Below are 24,688 nucleotides of genomic sequence, written 5' to 3' on the forward strand. Positions count from 1 at the left end.
CAAACGTCCTGCCACCTATACATGCTTGTGCATTCCTACGTTTGTGCTTCAACTCATGCTGTTCCCTCTTCCGAGACTGCTCTTCCCTTCCATCTTCACATGTCCAAACCCTACCCATTCTTCTACACTTAAATACAGCCTTTCCTTAATGGCGCCACAGAGGTTTCTATCTCTCTCCCTGTCTTCTTACCTTTTCCTGAGGCCCCTTCACCTTCCATCTTGTATACTAAATGCTTTCTTCATATACTGTCTACTAGCTTTTAGGCAGAAACCCTGGTGGCGTAGTTGTTAAGAGTTTGGCTGCTAACCAAAAGGTCAGCAGTTTGAATCCACCAGCTGCTCCTCAGAAACCCTATGGGGCAGTTCTACTCTGTCCTATGGGGTCGCTATGAGTTGGAATCAACTTGACGTTTCTTTTTTTTTTTTTTTAGATTTTACACTTACTGAGAGCTGGACCCATATTGAATAACTTTGGATGCTCCCAGGCGGTCTAGCTCAGGGCTTCATATATAATTGGCACTGAAAAATATCCATTCATCCTACCACCAGATATTTATGGAGTATTTACTATGTGCCAGACCTGGGGCTAGGTGCTGGGCATACAAAGATGAATGATATAGACCCTGCCCTCAAGGCACTCTGATCTGGTAAGTTAGAGGTATGCACATGGGGCCATGGGAACCCAGGGGAGGTCCCCCTAATAGCTATGATGGGGGAACAAGTTAGGGAGGTCATTCTGAAATGAAGGGATGCCTGTGATGAGACTTGAAGGTATATTAGGTGAAAAGTTTGAGGGAGGACATTCCAAGAAGAGATGGTGGCATGAACAAAGACCTGGAGGTGCCCAAATCCTGTTGTGTCAAACTATAGAGGGCATTTGAAGCCACTTATAAGACCCCCAATGAGATAGACTGACACAGTGGCTGCAGCAGTGGGCTTAAACATAGTAGCTATTGAGAGGATGGTGCAGGACCAGGTAGTGTCTCGTTCTGTTGTATGGGGTGTCATTATGAGTTGGAACCAACTTGACGGACCTAAAAATAGCATAAGGCAGCCACCTATCCTCTGCAAGCTCTTTTCTCCTACTTTACCAACAGTTCAGTCCACACCTGGTCTAGCATGTCCTTTGCTTTCCTGCTCTTCTACAGGAAAGGTTAGTTCCCTGTGCTATCCTGTGGCCCAGGCCTTCCCTTTATTGAGAACATCTTACCTTTTTTTTTACATGTCTGTACCATTTTCTTTCACCTTCTTTACAAAGTTGTGTCAAGCTTTCTTCAACCAGGAAGTTTTCCCTGGTTAACTCCAGCCAACTCTCACCATCCCTTACCCAGTTTCCTTTTAACGTTTTTGATAGAGGTGCAGCAGATGGACTTTAGTCCGCGTTCTAGGTGTGACCATCACAGGCTGTGTAACCTTAAGAAACTTGCTTAATATTCTCACTACTAACTTACTGGTGACATGCCTTTCAGAGAGCAAGGGTGAGGATCCAAAGAGTCAATGATGCGAGGTGCTTAGCACAATGCTTGGCACAGAGAAAATCCTAAATTAATGGTGTTTGTGACTTTTGTCATTAATAACCACTGTTCTCAAACTGTTTCAGGTGCATATGTTTTAATTCCCCAGTTAGTCTGAGTCTCTTAAAGGCAAGGACTCAGTCTTTGCTCAGCCTGCCTTCATACTGTTTTGCACAAGTATGTACTCAATAAATGTTAATTTGTTTGCCTATCTGACCTAATTGGTTGAATTCAACATTCTATTTCTGATGACTTATATTTTTCAAGCATTTAACCGAATTATTAATCTTACTGGTAGATGGGAATCTGTCATGTGAATTGAGAGTCAATCAAACATAGCCAATCCAACATGCCCAGTGTTAAGCTAGGTGCTGTCAGGGGATACAAATAAATAAGAAGAACAATGATGCAATTTGGGGCAGAAATTGCGATCCCTATTAAAAGATGAAGAAATTAATGCTCTAGGAGGTTAAAAGCTTGCCCATGGTCACATCTCTGACCTGTAGTTCTGTGCTCTTCCCACATGCCACACAGCCTTTCTAGAGCTCTCTCATGGCCTTCAGGGAGCATCTAGTCTGGTGGGGAGATAAGACCCTTGTGGAAGAGTGTGAAACAGTGGGAATCAGGAATGCCTTACTCTTCTCCATCACTTAGGGATTGTTAGAGAATCTGTAATACTCAGTAAGTTTAATGTGCATCTCAATTGCCCACGTTACTTTCTTAGTGCTGTCACTCACTCTGGGGGTCTCCAAGGAGACAGTGCACATCCTGGCAATCAACTCTTGTCACCTCCACATTGATATTTTTACAAAGATTTACACTGCTGGGTTCATTCTCTCAGCTTTGAGATGTTATTTTATACAAAACTATTTGGTCTTTTGGGTTCATGGGGATTGGAAATGGGGCTCCAGTTTTCCCCAAACCATGATGCTCCCAGAGTTGGAGGACTGAAAACAGAAGGTATGAAGAAATATAGCCTTTGTCCCCATTGATAATTAAGAATTCTGGAGTCTTGTTGAGCATCTAGGAGCTACCTCCGTCTACCGTATCTTATTTACCTTTGCTGAACACCAATGGTGAGGGAAGCAGAGTTGGGGAGAGAAGGAGATGGTTGGAGGCACAGTGATTAGGATACCTGAGTTTGAGTGCCAACCCAGCCACTCCGAGGTAGTATGAATTTGAGCAGGTACTTAGCCTCTCTGAGTTTCAGTTTCCTCATCTGTAAAAAAGCCAAAGTTCTTTTTGTGGGGGAAGAGAAGTTAGTAGCCACAGAGTGAGAGATTAAGTTTAGGAGACAAGGAAGGTGAAAGCAAGTGGTACGAGGGAAGATGACAGGAGAAATAGGGGGTGATGAAAGGGAGTGGGGAGGAAAGCTCAAGAAGGCAAATGGCACAAAGCACCACAGTCAACAAAGGCAAATGCAGAACAGACCTTTAGAGTTGGCCAGGAACAGACCACTGGGGACCTCAGAGCAGTTTCCATGGAGCGCTGGGGAAATAAACCAGATTGCATGCACTTGAAGAAGGAGTGGGTGCTAGAGACACCAGACAGTGAGATTGCTCTCCTCTCCCAGGGAACCCTGGTGGCATAGTGTTAAGAGTTTGGCTGTTGACCAAAGGGTCAGCAGTTTGAATCCACCAGGTGCTCTTTGGAAACCCTATGGAGCATTCTACTCTGTCCTACAGGGTTGCTATGAATCGACTCAGCGGCAACTGGTTTCTCAGCCGTGATGGGTGAAATCTGGGTGAGCAGTGGCTGCTGATGTTGTGATAACCACATACTGGGGAGGATGGCAGACTCCTTGCATCCCAATACCACTTCTAGATTTTTATCCTCCCATCTCCTCATTTTCCCTTGAGTCTCCATTTTCTCATCTGCAAAAGAGGAAAAATTCTAATATTGATTTAATAGGTTTTTGAGATTTAAGGAGATAATGGATGTAAAATACCTTGCTTCTAGAATGAAATGACTCAATAAATGTCAGCTGCTATTAGATTATTGTGATGTTTTAGAGCTGTGGAGGAGAAAGTCAGAAAGGGCTCAAAAAGGTGGAGTGTCTCCTTAGGGGCATTTTACTATGAAGAAGGAAGGCATCCACATGAGAGAGTCTTCCTGAAATGTTGAGGTGTGAGTGGTTGAGGTGAGGGATGCAGGAGCCTGGCAGTCAGAACTGGACTGATGGGTCCAGGCTCTGGGAGGCTGATTTAATCTGAGCTTTATAGGACTTGGGGAAGGCAGGTAGGAAGGACAGAGATTGGGCCAAATGGGAGAAATGGGCAAGGCAGAAGGAAATGACATTCCTTCCTTCACTCACCCAATCATCCTATCCACAAACATTTGAGTGCCTACTATGAGTCAAGTGCTCTGCTGTTGGGCATACAGTAAGGAACAAGACAGATAGGGTCCCTTTCCTCGTGGAGTTCATGAACTAGCTGGGGGAAACACAGGTAAATGAGTAATGCCAAGGAGGCTGTGGTGGGGATTAGGACAGGGAAAGCAGAGGGTGCTGTGGACCTAACTTGATCCAGGAGCTTAGTGAGGAAACAGATTCTTCTCCATGTTCCTCTCCTCACTTCTCTCCCACCTCTCCTCTATCTTTGGAAGAGAGACCCTGGATCCTAGAATCCTAGAAGTGGTGGTAAGTCTGTGCTGTGTCCATTAGAGAGGGGTTCTATCATATCCATGAATTTAGGAATTCTTTCACTGGCTGATACTGTAAACTGGCATTTGAGGAAGGATCTAAAGAAGGCTCAGCCTGTTTATTTTTTAAATGAATAGATGCTAATGTGACTGCTCTTAGCAAGGTCTCTAAAACTTACTATGAGTAAAATCACCATAATAACAATATGGAAACATTCATAGCAGATCATAGAGAAATTCCATTTTCTGTCAGCAAACACAATTTAAGCACTTAACAGTAAGCTTCTTAAGATTCATAGCTGACTAGGGAGCAATTAGGACTGGATGTTAATGAATACACATGAACTCAGGGGTTTCTGCCAGGAGGAAAGGCAAAGTTAGTAGCGGAAACAGCTTTTGGATTTAATTCAGAATATCATTCAGACATCGTCTTGGAATAAAAACAAACAAACCCTTAACTTATGTACTAATTACAACATGCTGTATTCACCTTCTCATACACAACACCCTCATTCAGTTTGACAAGCAAAATGCACAGGGAGCTATTGCTATTTTAAAATGAGTATTAAACAGTTAAAATGACCAGCTATTCAACAGAAATAGTACCCCCTTCGAAACTGGATTACTTATCTTGTATGTTCTGATGAACTATGTCCAATGGCAATTTGGAATTCAGGACTATAAAATGATCTAGGCAATGAATAGCTCTTGACTTGGCACTTGAGCACTTTATTTTTATAAGTACCGCCTTCCCAATTGCCTGGAACTTCTGTAACCCATGTCTGTGAGCTCTTGACCTTGCTGGCTATTGGCAGGATTCCCACAGTTTACAAAGTCCCACATCTAATTATTTCTGGGTGTTTCCAGGAGTTCTCTTACTCAGAAACATGGTTTAGACTTTCATGTCAATTTGGATCCTCTCAGAAGCAGACATCAACTAAGGTGGAGTTGGAAGGGCAGCATATTTATTGGATGTAATGCTCAGAAAGGAAACCCCGGTAGCATAGTGGTTAAGAGCTACAGCTGCTAACCAAAAGGTCGGCAGTATGATTCCACCAGGCGCCCCCTGGAAACTCTATGGGGCAGTTCTACTCTGTCCTATAAGGTCACTATGAGTCAGAATCGACTCAACGGCAATGGGTAATGCCCACAAAAGATTATGATGAGAGGGAGCAGGAGTAAGCAGGGAGAGACTTCAGACCCAGGACTTTGAGCCAGCTCATTCAGGTTTGAACCCCTGCTGAGAAATTATATTTCTAACAAGTTCCCAGGTGATGCTAATGCTGCTGGTTAGGGACCAATTCTGAGAACCAGTAGTAGAGCAGTGGTTCTCAAAATTTATTGGATCTTGTTAAAATGTAGATTCTGATTTAGTATATCTGGGGTGGATATGCAAATTTTCAGCAGGAGTTTGAACCCGAACGAACCAGTTTGAAGCCCTGTTCAGGCCAGAATGCTGATCTTGCACCTGTGAGGGAAGAGGGGGAAGTAAGGAGCGATGGGTATGAAGAATGGTATAGCATGTAGAAAGTCTTGGAGACCTCTGGCACCAAGATTTCCTATAGAGGAGGCCCCCATTGGGCAAAACCAGGCAGTCACTAACACCCCACCATTCTCAGTCATCGTCTGGGGCAGCCTGGGAAGAGTATGGCCTCAGCGCACCACTGTGGCAGATCCCAAAGGCACTGCAAGCTGATGGCTTTCTACTGACTGCACTGCTCACAGTGGATCGGCAATTGCTTCCTAAAGGGAGATCCCAGTGGCTCATTCACCTCCGTGGCGGTCAGAGATAGAATCTAGATGACAAGGCATGGTCCTGCAAGTCTGCTGCAAGCATAAATCTCAGGATTTCACGTTTCAAATAACACACTTGAACAAGGATATTCCTAGTGGCTTTAAGGCTTTGTGGGTGTATTAGAATTGAAGAACAAGGCCAACAAGTGGAAATTTTCCACTGGGAAAATCCTATTGTATTTTGTTGTACTGATTGTAGAGTCCTTCACTAAGATTTTAGGAGAGTTAAGTATTACACATCTATATTTAATGCCTCAGGAGTAACTGAAATTATTTGTTTCATCTCAAACAGAATTTGAAACAGGATCTGATACGCCACATAGCAGTTTTTTTTTACACCAATTAACTAGAAGGAGATCTGGTCTGCTGAAAATAGACATTTTTTGTGTGTGTGTGAGGGACTTTTCCTTAATTATGAAAATATCAAGTCTGACTTACATGAGGGTATTTATTATGAAATGCATAGGTTATTTGTAATGCTTTAGTGTTTAGGATGCCTATTTTCTATGAATCCCCATTTATCACAGTCTACTGATGTCAGTTTACCCATTAGAGTGAAGTACAGCAATCATACCTTTCTCTACATCTCTTTACCCTTTCCTGTTTTTAAGCTGAGTGTCTCAAGTATTTCCTCTATATATATATCAGACAGTACTATTATAATATTTTCTTTGACTATCAACATAATTTAGAAAAATCAAAAAGAGAAGGGAAACCTATTTACCCATATTTTTGCTGCCTATATTCTTCCTTCCTTCCTGGTGTTCCTTCTTTTAACATCTCCTTTCTGTTCAGAGAATTTTACTTAGCCATTCTTTTAGGGTAGGTCTACCGGTGACATATTCTCTTAGTTTTCCTTCATCTGCAAATATCTTAAATTCCTCTTTTTCCCTGAAGATTATTTTTACTGGGCATAGGAATATGGTTTGGCAGTTCTTCTCTTTCAGCACTTGAAAAATACTGCCTACTTCTTTCTGTCCTCCATGGTTTCTGATGGGAAATCTATCATTAGAATTGTTTTTTCCAATAGGTAAGGTGTTGTTTTTCTCTGGCTGTGTCTTGGCATGGATTTCTTTGGGTTTATTCTGTTTGGGGCTTGCTTAGCTTCTTGAATCTGTAAGTTTATGTCTCTTTCCATAAGAGACAACTGTTTCTCCTCTTCTTCCAGGACCCCGATGATATGAATGTTAGATCTTTCATTATAGTCCCGCATGTCTCTGAGGCTCTGCTCATTTCTTTCAGTCTGTTTTTCCTCTGTTGTTCAGACTGGGTAATTTCTATTGTTCTGTCTTCCAGTTCACTGATTCTTTCCTTTTTGCTGTTGAGCCTATGCACTGAGTTTTTTATTTCAGTTAAAAAAAATTTCCATTCAGCTCTTAATATTTTCTATTTCTTTGCTGAAGATTTCTACTTTTTCATTTGTTTCAAGAGTGTTTGTATTTGACCCCCTGAAGCATCTTTTATGACAGTTGCTTTAAAATCTTTGTCAGATAATTCTAACATTTCTGTCATTGTGATGCTGGCATCTACTGATTGTCTTTTTTTGTTCAGTTTGAAATCTTCCTGACTCTTGGTATGACTAGTGATTTTTGACTGGAACTTGGTCATTTTTGTATTATAAGCCTCTGGATCTTATTTAAGCACTCTGTTTTAGTTGACTTTTGATGACACTACTCTGACAGGGGACATTGCCTCAGTACTGGCAGGTGGAGGTAGAAGTCCAGGTTTCCCACTCAGCTTCCATTAACACCCAGGGGCAAGCTCTTCATTACTGCTGGATGGGGAAGGAGTTCTGGCTTCACACCATGTTGGGAGTGGCCTTGTTACTGTGGGACAATGGTGGAAGTCTTGACTCTCCATTAGGCCTCCACTGACACCACCTGAGTGAGCAGAGGAGGGACACTTCATAATTGCGTGGTGAAGGTGGATGTCCAGGCTCCTCATGTGGTTTCCACCGACACTGTGGAGGTGGGAGCTCCTCACTGCCTAACAGGTATGAAAGTCCTCGCTCCCTGCTTGATCGTCTCTGATACCGCCCTGGTAGGGGTGTTGGGGTGCCTTTGTACAGCCTTGCAAATATGGAAGCCTAGTTTTCCCATTTGGCCTTTGCTAGCATGGGTGGTGGTGGTGCCAGCTTTTTTCTATGATGTTTGGCTGGAGTAGAATGGTTATTGCCTAAAATTTTTCTTTCTTGCTGGGCTTCCCCTTTTCTAGTTTTGTCTAGAGAAGGCAAGCATTAACTGGAGCTTTTCTCCTCTACCTGTTGGTGTTTTCAAATTACCAACCTCTTCAGCTCCAAATCTAGGGTATATGAGGAAAAATAACCCAGGGAACTCACTACCATGTTGTTCCTCTGGGACTGAGGTCCCTAACCAGTTTGTATTCTCTCCACATTTCAGGGCCTTCTTGTGGTTCTTTCACATATAACATTCAGGGTTTTTAGCTGTACTTAGACAAATAGGAGAAAATATGTCTACTTTATTTTCTTGGAAGCAGAAGACCACAGTTATATTAAAAAAAAATTTTCATCAGCAGATGCCGCCACTCCCCTGGCATCAGGGCTCCCAAAATATCTCTCTGGGTACTATCTAGGAATTTTTGCTATGCTTCCTGAAGTTTTGCCAATTAGAGTATTGTTTTTATTAACCAAGTTTCTTTTGAAAAATTAGACATAGAGAATTAAGAGGTTGTTGATTTTCAAACCATATTGAATAGGATTTTTTTTATTGTGCTTTAAGTGAAAGTTTACAAAGCAAGTCAGTCTCTCCTACAAAAACTTGCTATGTACTCCTAGCTGCTCTCCCCCCAATGAGACAGCACACTCCTCCTCTCCACACTGTATTCCCTGTGACTACTCAACCTGTTCCTGTCCACCTCTGCCTTCTCATCTCGCCTTCAGACAGGAGTTGCCCACATAGTCTCATGTGTCAACTTGATCCGAGAAGCTCATTCCTCACTAGTATCATTTTTCTGTCTTATAGTCCAGTCCAATACCTGTCTGAAGAGTTGGCTTCGGGAATGGTTCCAGTCTTGGGCTAACAAAGGGTCCAGGGACCATGACCTCTGGGGTCCCTCTAGTCTCAGACCATTAAGTCTGGTCTTTTTACAAGAATTTGGGATCTGCATCCCACTGTTCTCCTGCTCCATCAAGGATTCTCTGTTGTGTTCCCTGTCAGGGCAGTCATCGCTGGTAGCCGGGCACCATCTAGTTATTCCAGTCTCAGGCTGATGTAGTCTCTGGTTTATGAGGCCTTTTCTGTCTCTTGGGCTCATCTTTACCTTATGCCTTTGGTGTTCTTCATTCTCCATTTTTTCAGGTGGGTTGAGTTCAATCGATGCATCTTAGATGGCCGCTTGGTACTGTTTAAGACCCTAGACACCACTCACCAAAGTGGGATGCAGATCGTTCTCTTAATACATTTTGTTATGCCAATTGACCTAGATGTCCTCTGAAACAAAGGTCCCTGAACCCCCGCCCCTGCTACCCTGGCCTTCAAAGCATTTGGTTGTATTCAGGAAACTCTTTTGCTTTTGGTTTAGTCCAATTGTGCTGGTCTCTCCTGTATTGTGTGTTCTTTCCCTTCACCTAAGATAGTTATTTTCTACTAATTAGTGAATAACCCTCTCCCTCCCTCCCCACCCTCGTAACCATCGGAAGATATTTCTTCTGTGATTAAACTTTTTCTTGAGTTCTTATAACAGTGGTCTCATATAATATTTGTCCTTTTGCAACTGACTAATTTTACTCAGCATAATGCCTTCCAGGTTCCTTCATGTTATGTTTCACGGATTCATCGTTGTTCTTAATTGTTGTGTAGTATTCCATTATGTGAATGTACCATAATTTATTTATCTATTCATCCACTGATGGGCACCTTGGTTGCTTCCATCTTTTTGCTATCGTAAACAGTACTGCAGTGAACATGGGTGTGCATATATCTGTTCATGTGAAGGCTCTTATTTCTCTAGGATATATTCCAAGGAGTGAGGTTGCTGCATGATATGGTACTTCTAGTTCTAGCTTTGTAACGAAGCACCAAATTGATTTCCAAAGTGATTTTACCATTTTACATTCCCACCGGCAGTGTATAAGTGTTCCAGTCTCTCTACAACTTCTCCAACACTTATTATTTTGTGTTTTTGGATTAATGCCAGCCTCGTTGGGGTGGGATAGTACCTCATTGTAGTTTTGATTTGCATTTCTCTAATGGGTAATGATTGTGAGCATTTCCTCAGTACCCGTTAGCCGCCTGAATGTCTTCTTTGGTGAAGTCCCTGTTCATATCCTTTGCCCATTTTTTTAATAGGGTTATTTCTCTTTTTGTAGTTGAGTTTTTGCAGTATCATGTAGATTTTAGAGATCAGATGCCAATCAGATTTGTCATAGCTGAAAACTTTTCGCAGTCTGTAGGTAATCTTTTTACTCTTTTGGTGAAGTCTTTGGATGAACATAAGTGTTTGATTTTAAGGAGTTCCCAATTATCTAGTTTTTCTTCTGGTGTTTGTGCATTGTTAGTAATGTTTTGTATACTGTTTATGCCATATATTAGGGCTTCTAGAGCTGGCCCTATTTTTTCTTCCATAATGTTTATCATTTTAGATTTTATATTTAGGCCTTTGATCCATTTTGAGTTAGTTTTTGTGCATGGTGTGAGGTATGGGTCTTGTTTCATTTTTTGCAGATGGATATCCAGTTATGCCAGCACTCTTTGTTAAAGAGACTGCCTTTCCCCATTTAACTGACTTTGGGTCTTTGTCAGATATCAGCTGCTCATGAGTGGATGAATTTATGTATGGATTCTCAATTCTGTTCCATTGGCCTGTGTATCTGTTGTTGTACCAGTACCAGGCTATTTTGACTACTATGGTAGTATAATATGTTCTAAAATCAGGTAGTGTGAGGCCTCCCACTTTGTTCTTCTTTTTCAGTAATGCTTTGCTTATCTGAGGCCTCTTCCCTTTGCATATGAAGTTGGTGATTTGTTCCTCTATCTCATTAAAAAATGTCATTGGAATTTGGATCGGGATTTCATTGTATCTGTAGATCGCTTTGGATAAAATAGACATTTTTACAATGTTCAGTCTTCCTATCCATGAGCAAGGTATGTTTTTCGACTTATGTAGGTCTCTTTTGGTTTCTTGCAATAGCGACTTGTAGTTTTCTTTGCAGAGGTCTTTTACAAAACTGGTTAGATTTATTCCTAAGTATTTTATCTTCTTGGGGGTGTTGTAAATGGTGTTGATTTGGTAATTTCCTCTTTGGCATTCTCTTTGTTGGTGTAGAGGAATTCAACCAGTTTTTAATGTTTTTCTTGTATCCTGATACTTAGCTGAACTCTTAGTTACGGTAGTTTTCTTGAGGATTCTTTAGGTTTTTCTGTGTATAAGATCATGTCATCTGCAAATAGAGATACTTTTCTTTCTTTCTTACCAATCTGGATGCGCTTTATTTCTTTATTGAGCCTAATTGCTCTGGCTAGGACCTCCTGCACAGTGTTGAATACAAGTGGTGATAAGGGGCATCCTTGTCGGGTTCCCGGTCTCAAGGGGAATGCTTTCAGACTCTCTCCATTTAGGATGATGTTGACTGTTGGTTTTGTATAAATGCCCTTTATTATGTTGAGGAATTTCCCCTCTATTCCTATTTTGCTGAGAGTTTTTATCATGAATGGGTGTTGGACTTTCTCAAATTCCTTTTCTGCATCAATTGATAAGATCATGTGGTTCTTGTCTTTTGTTTTATTTATATGATGGATTACATTGATTGTTTTTCTAATGTTGGACCATCCCTGTATACCTGGTATGAATCCCACTTGGTCATGGTGACTTTTTTTTTTGGTATGTTGTTGAATTGTATTGGGTAAAATTTTGCTGAGTATTTTTGTGTCTAGGTTCATGAGAGATATAGTCAGTAATTTTCTTTTTTTGTGGTGTCTTTACCTGGTTTTGGTATCAGGGACATGCTGGCTTCATAGAATGAGTTTGGGAGTATTCCATCCTTTTCTATGCTCTGAAATACCTTTAGTAGTAGTGGTGTTAACTCTTCTCTTAACTTTGGTAGAATTCTCCCGTGAAGCTTTCAGCTCCAGGGTTTTTTTTTGTTGGGAGTTTTTTGATTACCTTTTCAATCTCTTCTTTTGTTACGGGTTTATTTAGTTTCCCTACCTCTGTTTGTAATATCATTAATGTCACGTGCAAGCAAAATTTTGCTGAAGATCATCAAAAAATGGCTGCAGCAGTATGTTGACAGGGAACTGCCAGAAATTCAGGCCAGTTTCAGAAGAGGAAATGGAACCAGGGATATCATTGCTGATGTCAGATGGATCCTGGCTGAAAGTGAAGAATACCAGAAGGATGTTTACCTGTGTTTTATTGACTATGCAAAGGCATTCGACTGTGTGGATCATAAGAAATTATGGATAACATTGCGAAGAATGGGAATTCCAGAACACTTAATTGTGCTCATGAGGAACCTTTACATAGATCAAGGTGCAGTTTTTTGGACAGAACAAGGGGATACTGATTGGTTTAAAGTCAGGAAAGGTGTGGGTCAAGGTTGTATTTTTTCATCATACCTATTCAATCTATATGCTGAGCAAATAATCTGAGAAGCTGGACTATATGAAGAAGAACGGGGCATCAGGATTGGAGGAAGACTCATTAACTGCCTGCGTTATCCAGATGACACAACCTTGCTTGCTGAAAGTGAAGAGGACCTGAAACACTTACTAATGAAGATCAAAGACCACAGCCTTCAGTATGCATTGCACCTCACATAAAAAAAAGAAAGAAAACAAAAAGTCCTCACAACTGGGCCATGAGCAACATCATGATAAATGGAGAAAAGATCAAAGTTGTCAATGATTTCATTTTACTTGGATCCACAATCAATGCCCATGGAAGCAGCAGTCAAGAAATCAAAAGATGCATTGCATTGGGCAAATCTGGTGCAAAGGACCTCTTTAAAGTGTTGAAGAACAAAAGTGTCACATTGTAAGACTAAAGTGTGCCTGATCCAAGCCATGGTATTTTCAATTGCATCATATGCATGGGAAAGCTGGACAATGAATAAGGAAGACCGAAGAAGAATTGACACCTTTGAATTGTGGTGTTGGTGAAGAATATTGAATATACCATGGACTGCCAAAAGAATGAAAAAATCTGTCTTGGAAGAAGTACAACCAGAATGCTCCTTAGAAGCAAGGATGGCGGGACTGCGTCTTACATACTTTGGACATGTTGTCAGGAGGGGGATCAGTCCCTGGAGAAGGACATCATGCTTGGCAGAGTACAGGTCAGTGGAAAAGAGGAAGACCCTCAACGAGGTGGATTGACACAGTGGCTGCAACAATGAGCTCAAGCGTAACAATGATTGTAAGGATGGCGCAGGACTGGGCAGTGTTTCATTCTGTTGTGCATAGGATCGCTATGATTCGGAACTGATGCGACGGCACCTGATAACAACAACAACCTCTGTGTTAGTTTAGGTAGCTAATATGTTTCTAGAAATTTGTCCATTTCATCTAGGTTTTCAAATTTGTTAGAGTACAATTTTTCTTAGTAATCTCACATGATTTTTTTAATTGTAGTTGAGTCTGTTGTGATATCATCCATCTCATTCCTTATTCAGGTTATTTGCTTCCTCTCATGTTTTTCTTTTGTCAGTTTGTCCAGTGGTTTATTGATTTTGTTAATCTTTCAAAGAACTAACTTTGGTCTTGTTAACTCTGTCAGTTGTTTTTCTGTTCTATGTTTCATTTAATTCTGCTCTGATTTTTATTATTTGCTTTCTCCTGGTGACTGAGGGTTTCTTTTGTTGCTCTCTTTCTGTTTGTTCAAGTTGTAGGGATAATTATTTGATTTTGGCCCTTTCTTCTTTTTGGATGTGTGCATTTATTGATATAAATTGACCTCTGAGCACTGCTTTAGCTGTGTCCCAAAGGTTCTGATAGGAAGTGTTTTCATTCTCATTGGATTCTATGAATTTCTTTATTCCATCCTTAATTTCTTCTATAACCCAGCCGTTTTTGAGCAAGGTGTTGTTTGGTTTCCAAGTGTTTGACTTGTTTTTCCTGCTTTTTCTGTTATTGATTTCTACTTTTATGGCTTTGTGGTCAGAGAAGATGCTTTGTAATATTTTGATGTTTTGGATTCTGTTGAGGCTTGTTTATGACCTAACGTGATCTTTTCTAGAGAACGTTCAATGTGCATTTGAAAAGAAAGTATACTTGTCTGCTCTTGGGTGGGGTGTTCTGTATATGTCTATAAGGCCACGTTGGTTGATTGTAGCATTTAGATCTTCTGTGTCTTTATTGAGGTTCTTTCTGGATCTCCTGTCCTTTACCAAAAGCGGTGTGTTGAAGTCTTCTTCTATTATTGTGGAACTATTTCTCTTTTCGGTGCTGTTAGACTTTGTTTTATGTATCTTGAAGTCCTGTCATTGGGTGCCTAAATGTTTATTATGGTTATTTTCTCCTAGTATATTGTCCCTTTAATCATTGTATAGTGTCCTTCCTTATCCTTTGTGGTGGATTTAACTTTAAAGTCTATTTTGTCAGAAATTAATATTGCCATTCCTGCTCTTTTTTGATTGTTGATTGCTTCATATATGTTTTTTCATTTTAGTTTGTTTGCATCTATAAGTCTAAGATGTGTCTGTTGGATGGATCTTTTTTAATCCATTCTGCCACTCTCTGTCTCTTTATTGGTGCATTCAGTCCGTTTACCTTCAGCATAATTATGGATAGGTATGAGTTTAATGCTGCCATTTTGATGTATTTTTTTATGTGCTGTTCTTTTTCTGAGTTTCTTTTTTCACTCAATCTTTTGTGCTAAGTAGTTTTTCTTTATATATTGTCTTTTCCTCTTTTTCATTGTTGTTGATATTGTTTTTGCTGAGTCTGTGTTTTTCTTGTATTTTATTTTGATGTGTAGGATTGTTAGTCTCCTTTGTGGTTACCTCAGTATTTACTTCTATTTTTGTAAGTTTAAACCAAACTTTTATGTCTTTATATCACTCTGACTCCCTCTCCATATGAAAGATCTATGACTACATTTTTTAAGTCCCTCTTTATTCATTTGATGTTGTCATCTTTTACATAATGACATTGCTCTTTCCGTGTTTTGAGAATTTTTTTTTAAAATCTTGGTTTATTTTGTGATTTCCCTATCTGGGATGATATCTGGTTGCTCTGTCCTGTGCTCTAGTCTTGGGTTGTTGTCTGATGTTATTGATTTTCTAGCCAGAGAACTCCCTTTAGTATTTCTTGTAGTTTTGGTTTGATTTTTACAAATTCCCTAACCTTCTGTTTATCTGGAAATGTCCTAATTTTGCCTTCATATTTGAGAGACAGTTTTGCTGGATATGATTCTTGGCTGGCAATTTTTTTCCTTCAATGCTTTGTATGCGTCATCGCATTGCCTTCTTGCCTCCATGGCTTATGCCAATTAGTTCGAGCTTATTCTTTTTGACTCTCCTTTGTAGGTGACTTTTTGCTTATCCTTAGCTGCTCTTGAATTTCTCTCTGTATCTTTGGTTTTGGAAAGCTTGATTATAATATGTCTTGGTGACTTTCTTTGGGATCTACCTTGTATAGGGTTCGATGAGCGTCTTGGATAGATATCTTCTCATCTTTTGTCATATCAGGGAATTTTCCTGCCAACAAATCTTAAGCAATTCCCTGTATTTTCTGTTATCCCTCCCTGTTCTGGTACTCCAGTCACTCACAGGTTATTTCTCTTGATAGAGTCCCAAGTGATTCTTAGGGTTTCTTCATTTTTTAAATTTTTTATCTGATTTTTCTTCGAGTATATTGATGCCAAGTGTTTTATCTTCAATCTCACTAATTCTGACTTCCATTTCCTCAGTTTGTTCCTCTGACTTTCTGTTTCTGAGATTTTATCTTTAATCTTCTGATTGCCATCTCTCTGTGGATTCTTACAGCCTACTAAATTTGTCATTACAGTCTTAAATAACCTTCTTAATGTCCTCGACTGCTTCATCTGTGTGTTCCTTGGATTGTTATGCATTTTGCTTGATATCCTTCTTGATCTCTTGAAGAGTTCTGTATATTAATCTTTTGTATTCTACCTCTAGTAATTCCAGGAAGATATATTCATCTGGAAGATGCCTTGATTCTTTGTCGTGGGAGCTGGTTCAAGTGATCCTGGCCTGCTTCTTTATGTAATTTGATATTGACTGTTGTCTTTAAGCCATCTATAAGTTATTGTATTAATTTATTTTATGTTTGCTTACTGTGTCCTAGCTCCTTGCTTTGTTTTGTTTTGATATGCTCAGATAGTCTGCTTGAGTGAGCTAGCTTGATTATTTTTGCCTTTGAAGCTCTAATGTCCCATCACCAGACGACTAGAACTGTTACAAGTTATATGAGCCTAGGAGTCCATTCACTTTTTTTGTATGGATTCAGCCCAGGTGTGCAGGTAGTCAGTCACCAAGTGTGTGGTACAGGCTCTCACCTACAGTCTTAGAGGAGCATGTGTGATTGGTGTAGACACAGGTATCTGGTTGCAGCAGGGGGTCATGCTCTGAGCAAGGCAGGGGGCTGAAAACCATTCCCATATTGTCTATAAGAAAAGCTCATCCCTGTTCCCTAGATTGCACAGGTGGGTGGGCTTTGAAGCTGAATCGTGGGCACCCAATAATCTTGGCTGTAAGGACTGGGGGGTATCACTTATCCTTGAACCCCAGTTGTGGGTGGCTAGGTGGTGTAGGTGGAGCCTCCAGTCCTCAGCCCCCTGATATGGGTAGGTGAGGACCCTTCTTAATAGGCAGAGTGGTGTGAAACATCAAAAACCCACCTCTCCACCACACAGCTGAAACAGTTGAAGTCAGACCCCAGGCACGTACACCATTGTACTCTGCCAACAAGGGCCTAAGCTCCTGCAGTGGGCCCACACAGGTCCATGCAGGGGTGAAAGGCATTCAAAGTCCATGGGCCACTTGTGCCTGGACAGGAGCCGCTTCTGCCCTGAGTTCCCAGTGTACGGGAGCTGGCAGATTATTTTTTCCCCGTTTGTTAATTTGTTCCTTCTCCAAGCCCAGAAGAATGGCTCAGAGTGAGCAGCAAGACCTACCTCAGGCCCAGCAAAATCAACAGCCACTGAAGCCAGCTTGGGGGCTAGGGCAGAGGGAGGAGGGATCAGATAAATGAGAGACAGTTCTTTGACAAGGATCGCTATTTGATCCGTGTGGTAAATTAGATGCAAGTGCTTATTTTTTGCCAAGAGCACTGTTCTTTGCTGATTCTGGAGGCATGAGCAGACTCTGTGTGGCTCGTTCTCTCTTATTGAGGAAACCGTGTCCCAAATGCTACCACCAGCCCTACTGCAGTCATGCCAGGGTATCATGCCTGAGGGGTGCCGGTTCCTGCCAAGTCAGGTCTGGCAGCTCCTTGCCACTTCTGAACCATCCCTCCCTCCCCCTGCCACTCAGTCTGATTTCTTAACTTTGCCTTTGATGTTCAGGGCTCCTAGCTTGTCATATATATAATCTATTCACTTGTTTTCTTGGGTTTTTGTTGTAAGAGGGATTACCGGAAGCATCTGACTACTCCACTATCTTGGCTCTGTCCTCTTGAATAGGATTTTTGATGAAAGAAAGGGCAAAGAAAGAGAACTGCATGTATTTTTATAGCATGGAGCACTAATCCCAGGAGGGCAGTTTGGGTGGAGTATCCTAGGAGGTAATTTAGAACAGGGGTGAAAGCTGTGGGTACTCAGGGACATAGAGCACCAGGAAGAAAGATGGGTAGAGAAAGGCAGAAGAAAGGATGTTAAAGATAAATGCCATTGATTTTTGAAATTTTGGTTGAGGCCAGCTCTGCCCCTGATAATAGTAATTATCCTTTGTTTTCTACTAAACGTCAGGCACTTATGTCTGCTACCTCATTAGTCTCTATAATGACTCTTTGAAATGGGAATTATATTTATTGCACAGAGGAAGAAACTGGGGCACAAAGAGTTTAGGCAACTTACCTGAGGTCTCATAGATAATAGATGGAAGGGTCCAGATGCAAACCCAAATCTGTCTGGACCCAAAGCTCACTTCTTTACCACTGTGTATCTATTATTACACCTCTTCCCAGCAGCAGAATGTGAGTCTTTTCTCTGAGACCCAGGCCTTGTGTTCATGGAGATAGTCTTCAAGTGAAGAGTGGTGAGCTTGGCAGGCCAGCCTAGGACCCTCTCAACTATGGCAATTATTGTGTCTTTGGACAAGCACATTCAAAATCCAAACAATTGATTATAAATGACCCTTTGAAACACAACCCATTTATAATGTTGGAGCAGCTTGTATTTTTTAATCACACACAAGTGCTTCTTCTTTCTGTCTCTTGTTCTTTCTCTGTTTTTGTCAACACTGCATTTTCATGTAACTTAAAGAGACGATCAGGTTAGAGATCTTTTTATTTCTCTTTCGCGTAATGACCCAGTATTTTCCTTCAGGCTCATCCAAGCTCTGAGGACAATTAAAATCATTTGTAAAATATTTCCTTTGGCTGACAAACATTTTTGTCTATATTTTGCCATGCGATCTAATAATAGGAGTAATTGGTTCAATAGTCACAATAGCAGGGACTTCAGGGGGCCATTTAAACATAGCCTGTGCTGATGTGGTTGAGGCCTCTTTGGAACCAGGGCCATAAGAGACTGTGTTTTTCATTTTAAAAAACTAAGTATACTTTTTTTTCCCCTCGGTCTTATATGCAAGAGGCTCTCAACATTTGTACACAACTAGGGGCTAAAAAAAAAATTTTTTTTTTTTAGGGGCTTGGGAAGCCAGACAATTGCAATACAATTGGGACAAACGAACCAAAACCTATCAAAATCTGATGAGTTGTGTTTTTACTCCAGGTCTGACTATAAAACCCAATGAGATTGAGGGTGTATCAAATGGGCTATATAAATGCAAATCCCTGGGCTGTCATTGTGTGAGCAGAGGTCACTCACTGGGGTACAACATAGACAAACAGGGGCCAATGTCTGTAACAGCACTCAGGTTTCCCTGAGATGGAAATCCAGGTTCAGTGGCTTTACCTTACATATTTATGGAATATTTTATGGTCATACATGTCCTGAGTACAATTGTGGGGTTATTCTTGACAGTTTTACAGTTATATAAAATAACAAATTGCTACCAAACTGTTGCATTTTAGAGAAAGTTGGAAGAACTCACCTAAAATTTTTCATAGAGATTTTACCAGATGGGAGACAGCTATGGGGAAGCTTAAAGAGCAGTGTGTCTGTCACAAGAGGACCTATGTTTGAACCCCAGCTCAGGTGTTGGATGGCTGAGAGACCTGGTTCACTTATTTTAACCTCTCTGAGTATCAGTTCCCGCATCTGCAAAATGGGATAATAATGTTCCACAGAGTTCTTTGAAAATGAAAATGAGAGAGTGTATGTAGAAGCACTTTATGAACTCTAAAGAACTATATACATGTGACATAATTACTGAGTGTGAGTGTTATTGAAAAAATATATCTCAGGTCAGCCAGTTTGAAACTATATTCTATTAAAGGTTATTTACTGTATTTCATAATACCATGTGCCTGGTATTAGGTGTGCTAGGTACTTTACCTGAATTACCTCATTTAATCTTCACTACAACCCTGTGAGGTAAGTACCATTATTATCCCCATTTTATAGAGGAGGGATATGACATTTAGAGAGGCTAAGAACCAATGGCACACAGTTGGTAGGGGGCTATTTCAGTATATAAGTCATCTCAATGTCTATCTGGTTGTGGATGAGGTTCCATCTCATTTCTGAGTACGGAAATTTCAATTTCATGTTAGGGAAATTCATCTAATGATAAATTGTCTTGCTAAAAGTAGCTTTTTAATTGAACAAGTACATTTCTTATTCTACTTGACAATTGTTTTCAATCAGAGTCTCAGCAAGAAATGGATGGAATACTCAAACTGTATAATTTGAGAAGAGTTTAATAAAGAGGCTGTTTACAAATGTGTGGGCAGGGTTTGGGGAAACCAACAAGTAACGGTGCACAGTAAGCCAGGAGACTAGCAACAATGGGGAACTGTGAGCACTTCTAAGCCTAAGGGGACAGGAGGAGGAAGCACTTACCAAAACCTAGAGAAGGTAGTTATATGAAGAGGACTGAAGGACAGGAGCTGGTCGAGGCATGCAGCCGACCTAGGTGACCTGGGAAGCAATAGATATGGGGGAAAAAATACCCCAACCTCACTCTCTTACTTCCTGCTGCTGGCCCCCACCCACTGGTCAAACCTCAACCAGAAGCAAGTGGGAAAGAGAATATGGGGCATGTAAAAAAAAGAAAAATTTTTTTTGTTTTTTAATACATACAGGTCTGTCTTCCTGAGCACAAAGCAGGATAGAGAAGGGTGGAAAGTGGAGAGTGGATCTGGAGATGCAAACAGAAAATATTTAGCACGTTATTTGTTTCTGATTATTTTAATCATACATGCTCATTGTAAAATAAAATTCAAATACTGTATGAAGTTAAAAGGAAGAAAGCGAACACACTTGCAATATCACCATTAACATTTTGGTAATTATCCTTTCATGCATCTCTCTCTCTCGCTCTCTTTCTTTCTCTCTACACATGCACAGACACACACACTCTCTCTATGTATTAGTTAGGGCAGATTTATCTACTGCAACAAATAGACCCCAAAATACAGTGACTTGACACAGTAGAAATTTATTTTTTGATCATGTAATAGTCCTGGGCAAGTAGGCTAGCAGGGTATCTTTCTTCCATGAGGTCATTCAGGGATTCAGGTTCTTTCCACTTCAAGACTGTCCCTAACTTAGGGCCTTGTTATTTATTATCTGCATTGAGTTGAGAGAAGGGGAAAGAACATGGAGGAGTGCACGGACAGAGGCTTTGTGAAGCACTTTCACCCACTTCAGTTGGGTAGAATTATGTTACATGGCCACACAGAGCTGCAAGGAGACTGAAAAATGAAATCCAGCAGTGTGTCCAGGAGGAAGGGAGGAATGAACTCAGTGAACAGTGAGCATTCTCAGTTTCAGTCAGGTGTGTGTGATTTTTCCATAAATGGGATCATACCATTCATACAGAATTTTTTTTATAATGTACACTGTTATGTGCAGTATTTTTAATTTCATTGTCCTTTAAGTGAAAGTTTACAGTGCAAATTAGTTTCTCATTCAAAAATTTATACAAATTGCTTTGTGACATTGGTTGCAATCCCTGCAGTGTGTCAACGCTCTCCCCCTTTCCACCTTGGTTTCCCCATGTCCATTGGTCCAGTTTTCCTGTCCCTTCCTACCTTCTTGTCTTTGCTTTTGGGCAGGTGTTGTCCATTTGCTCTTGTATATTTGATTGAACTAAGAAGCACGTTTCTCGCATGTGTTATTGTGTTATATAAAAAAAAAATCTGTTGCCGTCGATTTTGATTCGTAGTGACCCGATATATATATATATATATATATATATATATATATATATATATATATATATATATATATATATATATATATATATATGCCTGTCTACTCTTTGGCTGAAAGGTGGACTTTGGGAGTGGCTTCAGTTCTGAGTTAGCAGGGTGTCCAGGGGCCATAGTCTCGGGGGTTCCTCCAGTCTCTGTCAGACCAGTAAGTCTGGTCTTTTTTTGTGAATTTGAATTTTGTTCTACATTTTTCTCCCCATTCTATCCGGGACCCTCTATTGTGATTCCTATCAGAGCAGTTGGTAGTGGTAGCCAGGCACCATCTAGTTCTTCTGGGCTCAGGCTGGTAGAGGCTGTGGTTCATGTGGTCTATTAGTCCTTTGAACTAATACTTTCCTGTCTTTGTTTTTTTTTCATTCTCCTTTTCTCCAGATGGGATAGGACCAATAGATATATATTAGATGACCACTCTCAAGCTTTTAAGACCCCAGAGGCTACTCACCAAAGTAGGATGTAGAACATATTCTTTATGAACTATGTTATGCCAATTGACCTAGATGTCCCCCGAGACTATGGTCCCCAGCCCTTAGCCCCAGTAACTAGGTCCCTCAAGGTGTTTAGATGTTTCTAAGAAGCTGCTTTGACATTACCTTGATCATGTTATGGTGACTTACCCTATAATATGTGTTGTCTTTCCCTTCACCAAAGTTAACACTTGTCTGCTATCTAGTTAGTGACTTCCTCTCCCCACCCCTCCCCTCCCTCATAACCATCAAAAAATTTTTTTTCAGTGTGTAAACCTTTTCATGAGTTTTTATAATAGTGGTCTCATACAATATTTGTCCTTTTGCAGTTGACTTATTTCACTCAATATAATGCCCTCCAGATTCATCCATGTTGTGAGATGTTTTGCAGATTTGTCATTGTTCTTAATTAGTATTTATTGTTTTATGTTTGTATCTCCCCTTCCCTACTTTTCCTTTCCACCTGTATTAACACCTCCTACCTCCACCCCACGTAGGCAACTCATTTTAAAAACCTGGGCCGATACCCATTAGTGATTAAAAAAAAAGAAAACTTTCAGCAAAGTAGGAACAGAGTGGAACTTCCTCAGCTTCATAAATAACATTTACAAAAAACCTACAGCTAACATCATGATTAGTGGTGAGAAACTGGAAACTTTTCCCCTGAGATCAGGAACAAGGCAAGGATGTCCTCTCCCACTGCTCCTACTCAACATCATACTGGAAGTCCCAGCTAGTGCAATAAGACAAAAAAGTAAATAAAAGGTATTAAGTTTGGGAAGGAAGAAATAAAACTCTGTTCAAGGATGATGTGATTGTGTAGAAAATCTGCATAGAATTGAAAAGTAAAACAAAAAACAAAAAAAAAACCTTCTGGAACCAATAAGCAAGTATAGCAAAAGTCATAACATACACAGTTAATATACAAAAGTCAATTGTTCTCCATACCAGCAATGAATAATTAGAATTTGAAATTAAAAAACAATACCATTTACAATAATAACCCACCCTTAGCATCCAAAAAAATGAAGTTGCAGACAACTTGTGCTTTTTACTCCTCTTTTTGAAGAAAAAAAGTTGGATAATGGGAGGTCATAGTGGAGATTGCTGCCCTGCAATTACAAACACTTTAAAAGGAAGAATTCAGAAATGAAGAAGCTCTCACCAACTTTTTTCAGGGTGTAGTCTCTTTGTTCTCGAAGGATTCTCTCATAAACAGCTGCTTTTTTATTTGGGTAATTGTTATATTGATGATAACATAATACCTCAGGGGAGAGTCATGGGAAATCAAAGTGATTGGGGCCTTTACTAGAACTTGGGTCCTTATCCAAGTAGAAGTGCTACTTCTGCTCCTGTATGTGGCAGATGAAAGATGGCCAGGAAATTCTTTCAAAAGGCAGCATCTAATTCCCCTCCCCTTGAATCTGGGCAGGTCTTAGTGACTTGCTTGACAAATAGAATGTGGTAGAACTGACATTCTGACCTTCTGAGGTGAAGTTATAAAAAGCCTGGCACCTTCCACTTGGGTCTCTCAGAACCCAACTGCTTTGCTGAGAAGAAGCCCAAGTAGGCCTATGGAGAGGCAGAGGAGGAAAAGAACCAAGTCCCCTGGCTAACAGCCCCAGCAACTCCTAGCCGGCAGCTACCACCAAGTTACCAGCTTTGTGACAGTCATCTTAAAAACAGTAGAGCTGCTTCACTTAGTGCCACATGGAGCAGAGCAAGCCATTTCTGCCCAGCCCTGCCCAAATTGCAGGATAATAGGAAAAAGAAATGCCGTCTTTATTTTAAACCACTAAGTTTTTGTGTGGTTCATGTAGTTTTGTGTAGTAAAAATAATCAGAACACCATGCAAGCAGTTTTGCTCCAGCTGCTGACTGTGCTGCTTCTACCATAGCCCCTTTCTGATATGAATTGTAAGTCCCTGGGGTTGTTTTATAAATTACAAAAATAATACATGTTTCATGTAGCAAGATTAGGAAATTTGGAAAAGAAAAAAAATGTTAAGATTACCTATTGTGCCACCACCTGAGGATAACTACAGTTAATATCTTGGTGCATGACATTCCAGAAATCTTCCGGACACACATTCATACATATATACTTTTAAATTGGAGCATACTATACATGCTGTTTTGAAAGCTGACTTTTTTATTGTACAGTAGGTGAAAGTTTACAGAGCAAATTAGTTTCCCATTTGATAGTTCTATGACATTAGTTTCATTCCCCACAAAGTGTCAGCACTTTCCCCATTAAAGGTGACATTTTTAATGAACAATATATCCACATCTTTCCATACCAATATATATAAATCTATAGTCTCATTTTTAAGGATTGCATAGTATTCCATCCTGTGGAAAAAAAAATTGCCCTTGTTGTTGGGAGTATGGGTTCTTTCCAGTTTTTTACTCTTATAACTGTCACCTCAATGTGCATCCATTTGTAGCTAAATATTTGCACACATTTAATTTCTTTAAGATTATTCAAAGAAGTTGATCACTGAGTCAATGAACATGTACATTTTAAGACTTTTGTTCCAAGTTGGCAAATTGCCCTGATTTGTATGACGTGTACAGGGTTCCTGTTGGAATGCATAACCAAGTAGAGAAAAAGATTGAAACTGAGGCCATTTTGAGAAGTGTCAGTATGAAGTATGTGTTGGCATGAATGGATGAAACTCTAATTGAATCTAAATCTCCATCAAATCAGAAGAGTCTATATTACACCTCCCAGACGTGATGAGAATCCATGGCTGAGCACTTGAACGGTGACCCTGTGAGAGCAGGGTGTTATC

The 24,688-nt window shown here is 40.3% G+C and overlaps 1 long non-coding RNA gene across 1 annotated transcript in view; it reads left to right on the forward strand.

Moving 5' to 3' along the window:
• LOC135228803 (uncharacterized) overlaps positions 1 to 24,688 on the forward strand; it is a 163,023-nt gene that overhangs the window by 58,165 nt on the left and 80,170 nt on the right. The gene's annotated exons all lie outside the window — the stretch shown is intronic.

Source organism: Loxodonta africana, chromosome X (genome assembly GCF_030014295.1).
Source record: "Loxodonta africana isolate mLoxAfr1 chromosome X, mLoxAfr1.hap2, whole genome shotgun sequence".
Lineage (NCBI taxonomy): Eukaryota > Metazoa > Chordata > Mammalia > Proboscidea > Elephantidae > Loxodonta > Loxodonta africana.